Below are 12,109 nucleotides of genomic sequence, written 5' to 3'. Positions count from 1 at the left end.
CTGCCACCAGTTCTTGGAATAATCAAATGTAAATTGTCAGAGTTGAATCTCTCCCTTTTCCAGCAATATGACTATAGAACAGTCTTCTAAATGTCATCTGTTGATGTATATTTCATAGATAATTTCTATTAGATAATTAGAACTTGCTAATTTCCTTCCAAATGGAAAACAAAGTATGCCATGGCAAAAATAAATCTGATAAACAGATAAAAGACACTCACTATAATAATATTGCATTTATCTAGCATAACTGCAAATTGAAGTTCTCTTAAGTGAATTTTTTTTTTTTTATAAAAATGAAGATTGGCCCTTTATCATAAAAATGCTATTAGAACTATTTTGGATGGTTTTAAATATTGTCCTGACTCAATTTAGAGTATGCTGAATATTATCTTTTTTTTTTTTCCAACTCAAGGCCATTAAGAATATTACATTATGTTAAACTGTAATAAAATGATATCCTGGAGGAGGTACAGCAACCGTATGTCCCAGATTTCCTGGAAAAGTCCTGATTTGGAAAAGAAATTGCTTATAATAAGGCTTTGTTTTTTTCTTTTTTTAAAGCATACTTTGTCAAACTATTTCCTGACTTTTTGGTTTGGAAAATGTTGTTACCATGTATCTACCTACCTCATATTATGGAATTTTCCCACACTGTTGTATTCTTCCTCTCCCATCCACCTTCACTCCTAACTATCAACTGATGATTTCAGAAGGTATTTTATTTAGGTATGTTTAAGATCATTTGCTGCAGCATTAAATAGTCCTTGAACTTCCTCCTGGCTTTCTCTTTTTCTTATTTTGTCACATATCCTTAAGTACAAAACAATGTGTTATATTTACAATATTAGTCCTTGAGATTTGTGAAAAATAGTGTTTGTTCTTGGAAAAACTTGTTCCTATCAGTTTCATAATTTTTTCCTGTTTATAGCTAATTCTTCTGCTTAGATGGTATGAGAAAAATCAAATATGTATATAGTGAGGTTTGCCCCACTTTCTTCATGATAGCATTACTTCAAAGCAGGGTCATAACAGATCTGAAAGTATCTTTTGATAATGATTATTCTATTAACATAATAAAGTTTAATACTTTTTTTTTCTTTTTAAGAATCAACTTATTTTCTGATAAAATGGTTGATAACCTCTTAGGAACATGGAAATAAACTTCTTGTGAAAATTTTGATGAATATATGAAACTGGGTGAACCAAATTTTGTTATTATATCAAATTTATTGGAGGTGGGATTCATTATAGCACAGTGCTAAGAATACTCAAAATTTGGATTCATCTTGAATTCCTAAATTCTCATTTTTAGCAATAACACAATGTTATTGAACATTTATCATTATAAAACACTGTCCTGAGCCCTGTTGGCATTACCGAGAAGTAAAGTTCGTTGCCCTGAACTATCTTTACTGGGGAATAAAGAAAAGAGAAAATTGAATAAAAATAAAGGATTAAGGAACTGAGACAATAATAGAAGAGATTTCACTTGACACTGAATGATTGATTTTTAAATTAGCCATACAGACAATAATTGAAGTTCAGAGAAGGCAGAAATAATTTAGATCTTTAAATGGAACTTGTGATAATGTGGTGTCATATATGGATCATGTAATAGCAATTTTCTTGCTTATCTATTCTCACAGACTTTGCCCAGGTTTTTTAGTGGACACATATAATAGCATGAAGAGCCATTCTAATTCTTAAACAAACCTCAAGAGAGAAGATCTTTTCATCTTTTTTTAACATAAAAGTTTAACTTTAATCAACAATGGTATATCTAATTTGGAATCATCATTACTTCTAAGCTGTAAGTTATTTTATTTATATTAATATATAACAAAATGAATTTTTTTCCTAAAGAAATGTTTTTGTCCACTAGTTTAGTCAACTAAACTAGGTGAAAAGGATGAATCAGATAACAATGAAGTTAAGTACAATTCTGAGCAACAGCAACAGGAGCACCTCCCATCTCCTCCCTCAATTAACCCTTCAGAGGTGGAGGAAGAAGGAGGGGAAGAGGCAGAAACACAAACAGAATTGTCTGTGAAGCAGTCTAAGCCTATGACAAGATTAGAAAAAGCATTGGTTAAAGCTAAGAGAGAAGGACAGGATATAAGTGATTTTATACATGCATATCCTGTGATTGAAAATATTGACTCTGTAGGTCAAAAAAGGAGAAGATATGCACCTTTAGATTTGAATAAAATTAAAGATTTGAAAAAAGGTTGTACCCTTTATGGGGCTACATCAGCTTATGTTAAAATGTTACTAGATGGTTTGTCTTATGAAATCCTAACCCCAAATGATTGGAAATCCATAGCAAAGATATGCCTGGAACCTGGAGAAAATTTATTATGGCTTGCGGAATTTCATGAATTATATAAGATTCAAGTCAGATGCAATTTGGAAATAGGAGTTAACACACAATTCACTTTTGAGCACTTGGCTGGTGAAGGTCGGTATGGAGAGAATTCAGAACAGACTAATTATACCATGACAATATATGAACAAATTGCTAAGGCTGCAATAAAAGCTTGGGGTGTCCTCCCTGGACAGAAAGATCGTGGAGAGGCTTTCACTAAAATACAGCAAGGTCCCAATGAACCTTTTGCAGATTTTGTGGGACGTTTGCAAACTGCTGTCAAAAGAACTATTGGAGAAAATGCAGCTACAGAAATAATGACCAGACATCTGGCTAAGGAAAATGCCAACGAGATTTGCAAAAGAATTATATGGGGATTAGACAAAGATGCTCCTTTAGAGGAGATCATAAGATGCTGTGCTACAGTGGGAACAAATGCTTTTTACACCCGGACAATGATGAATGTGGAAAGGCAGGGTACCTCCTGGCAAGGGACTTCTAGAGAAACTCGGCGATGTTTTCAGTGTGGAAAAATTGGACATCTAAGAGCTCAGTGTAGATATGGCGATACAATGAGAAGACAGGGTGAGAGAAAACCTAAAACCCCATGTCCAAAATGCAACAGAGGACTCCATTGGGCATCAGAGTGTAGAATAATTCAGGGAAATGGGATGAGGGGCCCAGGTCCAGGGCCCCAAGCAAAAAAGACTTGGGGCATGATGGCAGCTGATGTTATACCCAAAGAACCTTTAGAAGGTCAGGACTCTGATGTGATCAACCAGCAGAAAAGCAATCACATGGCAGAAAGGGAAAAGGCAATCAGATTGCAAAAATGGATTACACTTGGGGAGAATACAGGCCTTTTAAACCAACAGGGCTGTGTCCAATGCAAACAATTCCAATGTAATTGCCAGATGATGAGAAGAGATTTAGAAAGTGGTAAATAGAAGGTAATTAGATAGGTTAACTGCCTGGGAGAGAGGGTTTGCTTGTATTTCTTCAGCAGGAGAAGGGATCAGATGGGTGCCAACGAGTCGTATTCGCCTTGTCCATCAGAGAGAGACAGAAAAAGAGAAAGACCTCAAAATAAAGGAGAAAATCTAAGAAACATCTGACACTGAAAGAGCATGGATAATAAGAAGACTGTTAAAGAACTTTAAAACCAGCAGGAATCATTGGACTTCCTCACACAAGATGAGACTAATGGACAATGGACTTATGGACATTTATAAATTTTCAATTTATGATTATTTGATTATGTTATTTGTTATATACTTCTAGCATGTGTTATGTTACTATGTTACTATGTGCTTATGTAATTTATGTAATTATGTGTAATACTTCCCATATTGATGGATTTATGTTTCAAGGTCCTGACTGTCCTATGTTCTAAATCAAAAGAAAGGGGGAGATGTTAGGATTACTAGGTGAGAACTCAGGTTGTCTGGACAGTAACAAGGTGAGAATTCAGGTTGTCTGGACAATTACAAGGTGAGAACTCAGGTTGACTTGATAGAAGGAGCAAGCTCATTGGCTGAAGTGGTTCTTCCCAGAAGCCCTTGCATTATCTCACGCCCATTCTCTGGGAGGATAAAAGAGGCAACATTGGGCCTGGAGAGCAGATTGGACTGGAGTCAGGTGGTGTGAGAGCTGTTTAGCTAGTGGGAAGTTGCTAGGAGAAAGTTGAGAGTCTTTAAGAAACTTCTGCATTTGCTGCGCGTCCAGTGAGTCCAGCTGCGGAGCCGCGTGTGCTCCACTCCGGGTCAAGACCTTGTATCCTCCCAGAGAATGGGCGTGGGATAACGCAAGGGCTTCCGGGAAGAACCACTTCAACCAATGAGCTTGCTCCTTCTATCAAGTCAACCTGAGTTCTCACCTTGTAATTGTCCAGACAACCTGAATTCTCACCTTGTTACTGTCCAGACAACCTGAGTTCTCACCTAGTAATCCTAACATACTCCCTTTTTCTTCTTGATAATACTTTAAAATAACAATCAAATTGGACATCTAGATGGTGCAGTGGATAAAATACCAAGAAAGACTCATCTTCCTGAGTTCAAATCTGACTTTAGACATTTACAGTTTGATCTTGGGTAAGTCATTTAACCCTGTTTACCTCAGTTTCTTCATTTGTAAAACAAGCTGGAGAAGGAAATGCCAAACCACTTCTGTATCTTTGTCAACAGAAGGCCACATGGGATCACAAAGAGTTGGACACAACTGTGTAGTGTAGTGTTATGGAAAGAATATAGAATGACATTAGGTTGATGGGTAAAATCAGAAAAGAAATACTAGATGATTCTTAAATACTATATGGCTCAGTTTTAGGTCTGGCTGTATTGATCAGGGTGTGTGGTATGTGTGCTTGCAAATGAGAAGGATGTGTCAATGTAATATGATTTTATTCCAGAAAGAGAGTTAATAATCATCTGAAATGTCTGGAGAGAACCATTTTTTCTTCCCCAGAGACCAAGAGGAAGTTATCCAAGCTTGGCTTTAAGAGTCATTTTGACTTTCAATAAGCCTTTGCTTTTCAACTATGAACCGGCTCTCTTTAGAATTTGCTGTAAATATTTTGGAATGCAAACATCTATTCATCTTTGGTTATGGCATTACTATTTTATACAGAGATGACACCTGAAGAAGCTACAATAATACAGTAAGTTATGTATTCCTTTTACTAAATAGTCAGTTGATTAATACTCACACTTATCTGTGATTTCCTTGTTTTGGGAGTCCCCACCAACAATACTGGTCACAACTTATCCACATCTTCTCATGCTATGAAACTTCTGACTATATCTTCCCATAAGGTCACCAAACACAAGGAGTCCAACAAATGTTCTGGAAGTATTCCTTGCTCTCTCCCATCATTAACAGTGGAATATTCTGACTGTACATCCATAATCCCTTGCTCTCTTTGTGTGGCTAGCATCTTTTGTTCCTCTTCTATTGTAGCCTGCTTACTCTAAGAACCGCCACTATAGTGTTCTCAAATTATATTCATATTTAATTCTTCAGATACTGTTGTGATTTACATAATAACATCGGTAGAATGTTGACTTTGAAAATACTGTAGCCTCGGTCAAATTAAATGAAGTTTAAGATCTCAACTCAAACAGGCCAAGGTCTCCCACTGTATCCAGAGCCAATCCCAGTTTGTTTCCATGCTGATTTTGGAGTCAATAAAAAAATTTGCAATTTGTGGAAAGTAATATTGTCTGTTCTATTATTTCTGTTTTTAGTTCATTGTCTATCTGTGCTATTTGTCCAAGATATTTATACTGGGCTCTATGGCTGTCTATATGGCTTTTTAAAACCTGGGCAATGACTATTTTTCATTCACATGGTGTTTACTGTGTGGTCAGACTAGACTCTTTTGAGTGATTACTAATCACTTCAAGAAGTCTCTGATATTTTCCCAGAATTCAGTAGAATTCCAATGTGATATAAACAATACAATATCACCCACAAAGAACATCTATAGGATATCATTATCCAAAGAAGTCTGTGATGGATCTCTTTTACTGCATTTATGAATGTCTCATCATAATCATTCCTGTTTTATTCTTTTCCTAATATTTATAATCAAGATGTTGTTGAAAAGGAGTGTTTTTTATGTTTCTCAAAGATTCTTGAATGATTTTAATGTGTGAATAGGGAACATCTTGTTGAAAAAGAATCATTTGTAACATTTTGCTCTATTGAATGAAATGCTTTTTCATAATTAACAAACAATGAGTATTGTGGTATAATGCTGGAGAGATTGAGGCAAGATAGAGATTAGAGAGTTTTTACTATTTTATTTGGATTTCAGAGAGGGAAAGATTGTTCTGGGACCAAAAGAATCCATTTTTGATCCCAGGGCTGAATGAGATTTTCATCTCAAAGAATCCAGTAGCGAATATGAGTTCTCAATGACATATATATACACACCTAGCTCCAAGCTCAGGTAGCTAAACAAAGACAGGGGATGGAGTCCAAACTCTGGTGAGTGGGCATCTCCAGGCAGGGATCATCAGTCTGGTCCTGACAGGTTGGGGATAGGACCATAAATTCAAACAAATTGGGAGTTAAGGAGGTGTGCAACTAGAGCCAGGAAATCTGAAACTTAGCGTTATAAATAATGCCAATTAGGTATTTGAGCTAGAACATCTGGAGTCTTATCTTCTAGAGTGCCAGATCTTCACAGCCCTAATTATCTCAGTTCTAATGAGCAGAAAAGAAGGGTTGAAATCAGGGAAACTGAGGCAGAACAATTTAGGGAAACTGGGGCAGAATAATTAGAGAAACTGAGGCTGAACAATAAAAGGGAACTGAGGCACAACAATGGGACCTTATAATCTCTAAATTTTTCAGTCAACTGGGAAATGGCAAAGCTGCATTCATAGTTGAGTATTCCCCACTTATACATTCACTAAAGATGTGTTCAGTTTGTGTTTAGATGATTCCTCCTTCCTTCCTTCCTTCCTTCCTTCCTTCCTTCCTTCCTTCCTTCCTTCCTTCCTTCCTTCCTTCCTTCCTTCCTTCCTTCCTTCCTTTCTTCCTTCCTTCCTTCTTCCTCCTTTCTTCCCTCCCTCCCTCCTTCTTTCTTCACTCTCTTCCTCTTTCCCTCCTTTCCTCCCTCCCTTCCTGCCTTCCTTTTCTTTCTTTCTAATCTTCCCTTCTTTCCTTTTTTCCTTATCATTTTTTCTTCCTTTCTTCCTGTTCACATGAGGTATAATATCATTACCTGTGGGTGCTCTGCCCAAAGGAATATAAACTTTTATTGCTGAAATCTCTCAAAATATCAAGCTAGGTCCTCCTGACTTCAGGGCTGGTGCTCTATCCATGGTACCACCTACTGCCCCCATAATCCATCTTTTTCTAAGGTCATTGAGCTCATCATTTCTTATAGCACAGTAGTATTCTATCATAATCATATACCACAACTTGTTCAGTCAATATTATTTAATTTTGTATTGGAAATCCTAGCAATGGCAAAAAAGATAATAAAAAAGAAATAGAAGGAGTCAGAATCGGGAATAAAGTAATAAAACTATCTCTATTTGCAGACAATATGATGATATACTTGGAAAATCCCAAAGACTCAAATTAAAAAGTCAGTTGAAACTATTAATTTTTAGCAGAGTATAAAGTTGATTCACACAAATCATCAGCGTTCCAATATACTATAAACAAAACCTAGCAAGAAGAGATGATAAGAACTATCTCATTTAAAATAACTCTGGACAGTATAGAATACATGAGAGTATACCTGCTGAAACAAACCCAGGAACTATATAAACAAAATTATAAAAATTTTATACAAATGAAATCAATTTTAAATAATTGGAAAAATTTTAATTGTTCATAGATAGGCAGGGCCAACATAATAAAAATGCCAATTTTACTAAACTAATATTCAGTGTCAATCCAATTAAATAACCAATTTTTAATACTAAATTAGAAAAAACAATAGCAAAATTCATTTAAAAAACCAAAAAAAAAATCAAGAATATTAAAGGAACCAATTGAAAAAAATGTAAAGGAACAAGGTTCAGCAGTACCAGATCTTAAACTATATTATAAGGCAATAATTATCACAACTATTTGGTACTGGCTAAGAAATAGAACATAGATGAATAGAACAAAATAAACATACAATTTACAGAAGCAAATATAATAACCTTGTATTTTACAAATGTAAAGACAAGATTTTGACATAAAAATTCATTATTTGGTAAAAGTTATGGGAAAACTAGAAATCATATGGCAGAAATTGGGCATAGAACAATATTTTTCCATTTTGAAAACATGGTGATGCCCTAATATGGATCTGATAGAACCCTATATAGGTTTGGAACCTCCTCTTGTCTTGATTCATAATTTTCCCTGGGCATTGGACTACTATCCACATGATAGACTCTGTAGCAGCTCTATTTCTAGTGTATAAAGATCTCTGTCATTCTCTCTGGGGTAACTAGGTCTGACAAATTGTGACTTTTCCCTCAATTTCTCTATGAATATTACATCTGGTACATTTTGCAAATCTGTTCTGGGGGAGTATTTTATATTGCTTCCTGCTACTCCATCCTGCCTGTTTTCCTCTGTACTTTTTAAGGATGAAATAATTAAAATAGCATATATTAATAGTTAAATGAACATTTGTAAATAATCTGAAAATTAGAGGATTCTTGGTAGTTTCCATATCACTATAGATAAGGAAGGGTATTACGAAGAACTGAGGACCCCTTTGGATTTTTATTTATTTAATTATCAAAAAACAACTGGCTGAGCTCATGGTAGAGATTCTCTCCAAATTTAACTGGACAAGTTTTTGAGAGGAACACATATCTTGCTGCCAAGATATTATTCTAAGCCTTTCCTGCTTGGCATGATCTGCCTGAACTTATGCTTTATTGGCATATATCCTTTGAAACCAAAAGGTCACTTATAAATTACAATGAAATTGGGCAAGGGCCTTTATGAAGGATTTTATACTTACTTTCAAAAAGTCAAATATTTTAAGTTTAGAATGCGGGATATGTATATGAATTATACATAATTTTTGCTTCATAAGGACATGTATGAGTGTCTTAGGGGTTTGGGAGCCAATTAATAGTTTTCTCAAGTCAGAGACTTATTATTTCCTCTACTACATTTTGGTAATATCAAATCTCTTTAAGCATTAACCAATGAAATTCAGCCATTTAAAACATAACACTTTCTAATAGTGAACAGCTCAAAGAAATTCTTACTTGTCAACAATATTAGAAAACAATATTATTTGTTTTCTTGGAGTGGGAGTAGCTACCAGGAAACTGAGTAATCTGATAAAACTTGTTATGACCATTAGTACGGAAGGGGATTTAATTACCATCAGGACGAAAAGCATCTTTAAAAATAATGAAATCTCTTTTAAGCTTGGAGAGGATTTTGAAGAACCCACAACAGATGACCAAAAAACCAAGGTGAATTCAAAAACTTTCTTCTTGAAGACTCTTTGACAAATATAACTAAAATATACAATAATCTATTAAGTGAACAGTTAAGCAGTCAATAAAAAAGACAAACGATTAATATTAAATAGTGTAAAAATTTTAAAAAACTACCATTCTAAAAAATGGTTAAGATTATAATTCCAAGATAATTGTTTCTCTATTCTTTTATCTTCTATTTTGCACCATCTTTCTATTCTCGAAATTATATTGAGTAGAATGAGTTAACAAATAACTTTGGTTGAAGGTACAAGATTGTGGAACAATATTCTCTGAGACATATATATATATATCATATAACATATTATATTATTATTTGATACTTAATATGAAATTATAACATGTATCAATAACAATAGGACTTAAATGTAGCAAAGCTTAACTGTGGGAGAGCTCAAACCTGATATAATTGCATAGTTTGAAGAGCAAAAGAGGCTAAACACTTTATTTTTAAAGATTCTGGGACAGGGGAAAATGGGGCATGTGACTATGAGAGGTACAATAGAAATTTTATTATCTCAATTTTGCTGATGAAGGAACTGAGTTAGATGATTTGTCCAGAGTACCATAGCTAGTAAATATCTGAAGCCCAATTTAGAATCACATTTTCCTGACGCCTGGCCCAACGTTCTATCCACTATGTCACCAGTCTGTCTATACATGTACACATCTGCCAATGTAGGGTGTGTGTATATATTATATCTATATGCATGTATAAAACATATACCTATATATCTGCACATATGTATATATATATGTGTCTAGTAAACAGTAATGTGGTATGTTTATTTATATATGTATATATAAAATACATATACATATATACACACATATATCTAGGTATATGTGTCTATTATACATAGCAATGTTGTATATGTATGTGAGATAACTACTTAATGGATTCAAGTCTTGTCTCTGCAACACTGTTTCTGTGCCCCTTAGAAAATTATCAGCCTTAATGCCCCAAGGCAAACATTCTAAATTACAGAGGAGAGAGGAGTTGCCTTTCCTAAATTATACTTTTAATTTTTTCAAATATGAATATGTATTTATATATGAAAATATATGTAGATATTTAATATCTTTATCTTTTTTTTTTTTTTAGGAAAGTGCCATGAATGATGTTACCTGCACTTTAATAGTTGAAAAAATGTGAAGAAACTCAGTCTTAAGCCACATATAAACATGAGACAATGGTATCCATACTTTTTTAGACATTTCAATAAAATTCCAAAGCAGAATGCTATGACAGGGACAACTCTTCAACTCTGAACAAAAGTCAACAACTTTGGTTATCATGTCAGATTTCCCTCTAGTCAAGGAAGTATTTTAAATGGTTATAAATAAAACAGGCTGCTATAATTTCCTTCAACTCAGGACTGATGGGAAAAAAAAAAAAAAAACATCATTCTTGAGTAATTTCAACTTTGATCACTTTGACCCTTGAGGCAAGCAGAATGTTTTCTAAAGGGGTCCTTTTTCAGCCAGGAAAATTCAATATAATCTGTGGCAGAATGGAAAAGTAATGTCAATTTCTTTTTAAACAAGTAAAGACACAGTTTTCAAGGAGAAGGTGAGGGGAAGAAAAGAAGATTTGTAGAATTATACCCATGAACTAATAGTTAAACATGATCCAAGAAAGTTTTAAGGAAAAAAAAACCACGAATAATAAAAGCTAACAAAGGAACAGAGAACTTTAGTTTTTATTATTCTTTTTAAAAATAGTATTTTATATACCGAAATAACTTTCAAGATCAAGCACATCAAACCCTTCATTCCTAAAATGCTAAAATAAAATGAGGTGACTGTATAAAATTTGTAGTAGTTTGTTTTCTTATACATGTACATTGATTTTTGTCTATATGATAGATTTATGAAGTAGAGCCTGCATTCATAATAATTGTGCTTTTAGAAAAGTAATTATGAAATGACATGTTTATGACCTTGGTAGAGAACATGATTTTCTTAAAACGAATGAATTGGAAATTAAGCTTCCAGCCAGAAACTAAGAAAGTTCTTTTGCTTCTATGTGACTCTCATTGAACATTCATGCCACAGACAAATGACACAACAATTTATGAAAAATAATATTAATTCTAACAGATGTATTATTTAACATATAAAATGTTGACATAAAAACATCATCAAAAGTCATCATAATTTCATAATTAGACACATAGTTAATCACACAATTAACCAGAAATAAGACCAGGATGGAAAATAGTGGGAGCTTCTGCTCTAGGAGTCAATATTCTCTATAAAAAGTCACATACCTTCCAACTTGTCTATTTAGAAGTCATCTTCATGGTCTTAAGGAGAAGCACCACAGACGTGGTAGCCACTGGTATCTGTAACGGTCACCTTACCATTATAGGAATGTTTTTACCATTCTCTTCTTCTTCTTTTCTTCCTCTCCTAGTTCTTGGGAGTCTCCCAAACTCCTGTCATGGTCTTTGTGTGAAATAAAGCTCTGAAATCAATAAACCTAGGGCTAGAGCCAGCTTAAGGCTCTAGCTAGTTTCCTCTTTTCTGAAACTGGAGAGAATTACAAATCCCATATGTAGCAGTGATGACCTTAGCCCCCATTGCCAAAAGTCTAGGAATGTTGCTTTTTATTACATTTTACTCTCAGGGTAATCCAATACCCTTAGAGTGATGAGGTTCTGAATGGTGTTTTAGACCAAGAGAAATTAAAGAATTGATCCCTGAAGCAAGCAGGCAGAAGGCAATGATAGAGATCATTTTGGATCCATGATCCAAC

At 34.3% G+C, this 12,109-nt stretch overlaps 1 pseudogene; it reads left to right on the top strand.

The window, feature by feature from the left end:
* Window positions 1–1,130: 1,130 nt before the first annotated feature.
* On the top strand, window positions 1,131–9,357 carry LOC141549768 (fatty acid-binding protein 12-like; annotated as a pseudogene).
* The last annotated feature ends 2,752 nt before the right edge of the window (window positions 9,358–12,109 follow it).

The sequence above is a fragment of the Sminthopsis crassicaudata genome, chromosome 1 (genome assembly GCF_048593235.1).
Source record: "Sminthopsis crassicaudata isolate SCR6 chromosome 1, ASM4859323v1, whole genome shotgun sequence".
Classification (NCBI taxonomy): domain Eukaryota; kingdom Metazoa; phylum Chordata; class Mammalia; order Dasyuromorphia; family Dasyuridae; genus Sminthopsis; species Sminthopsis crassicaudata.
This window is presented reverse-complemented; position numbering and strand designations above follow the sequence as displayed.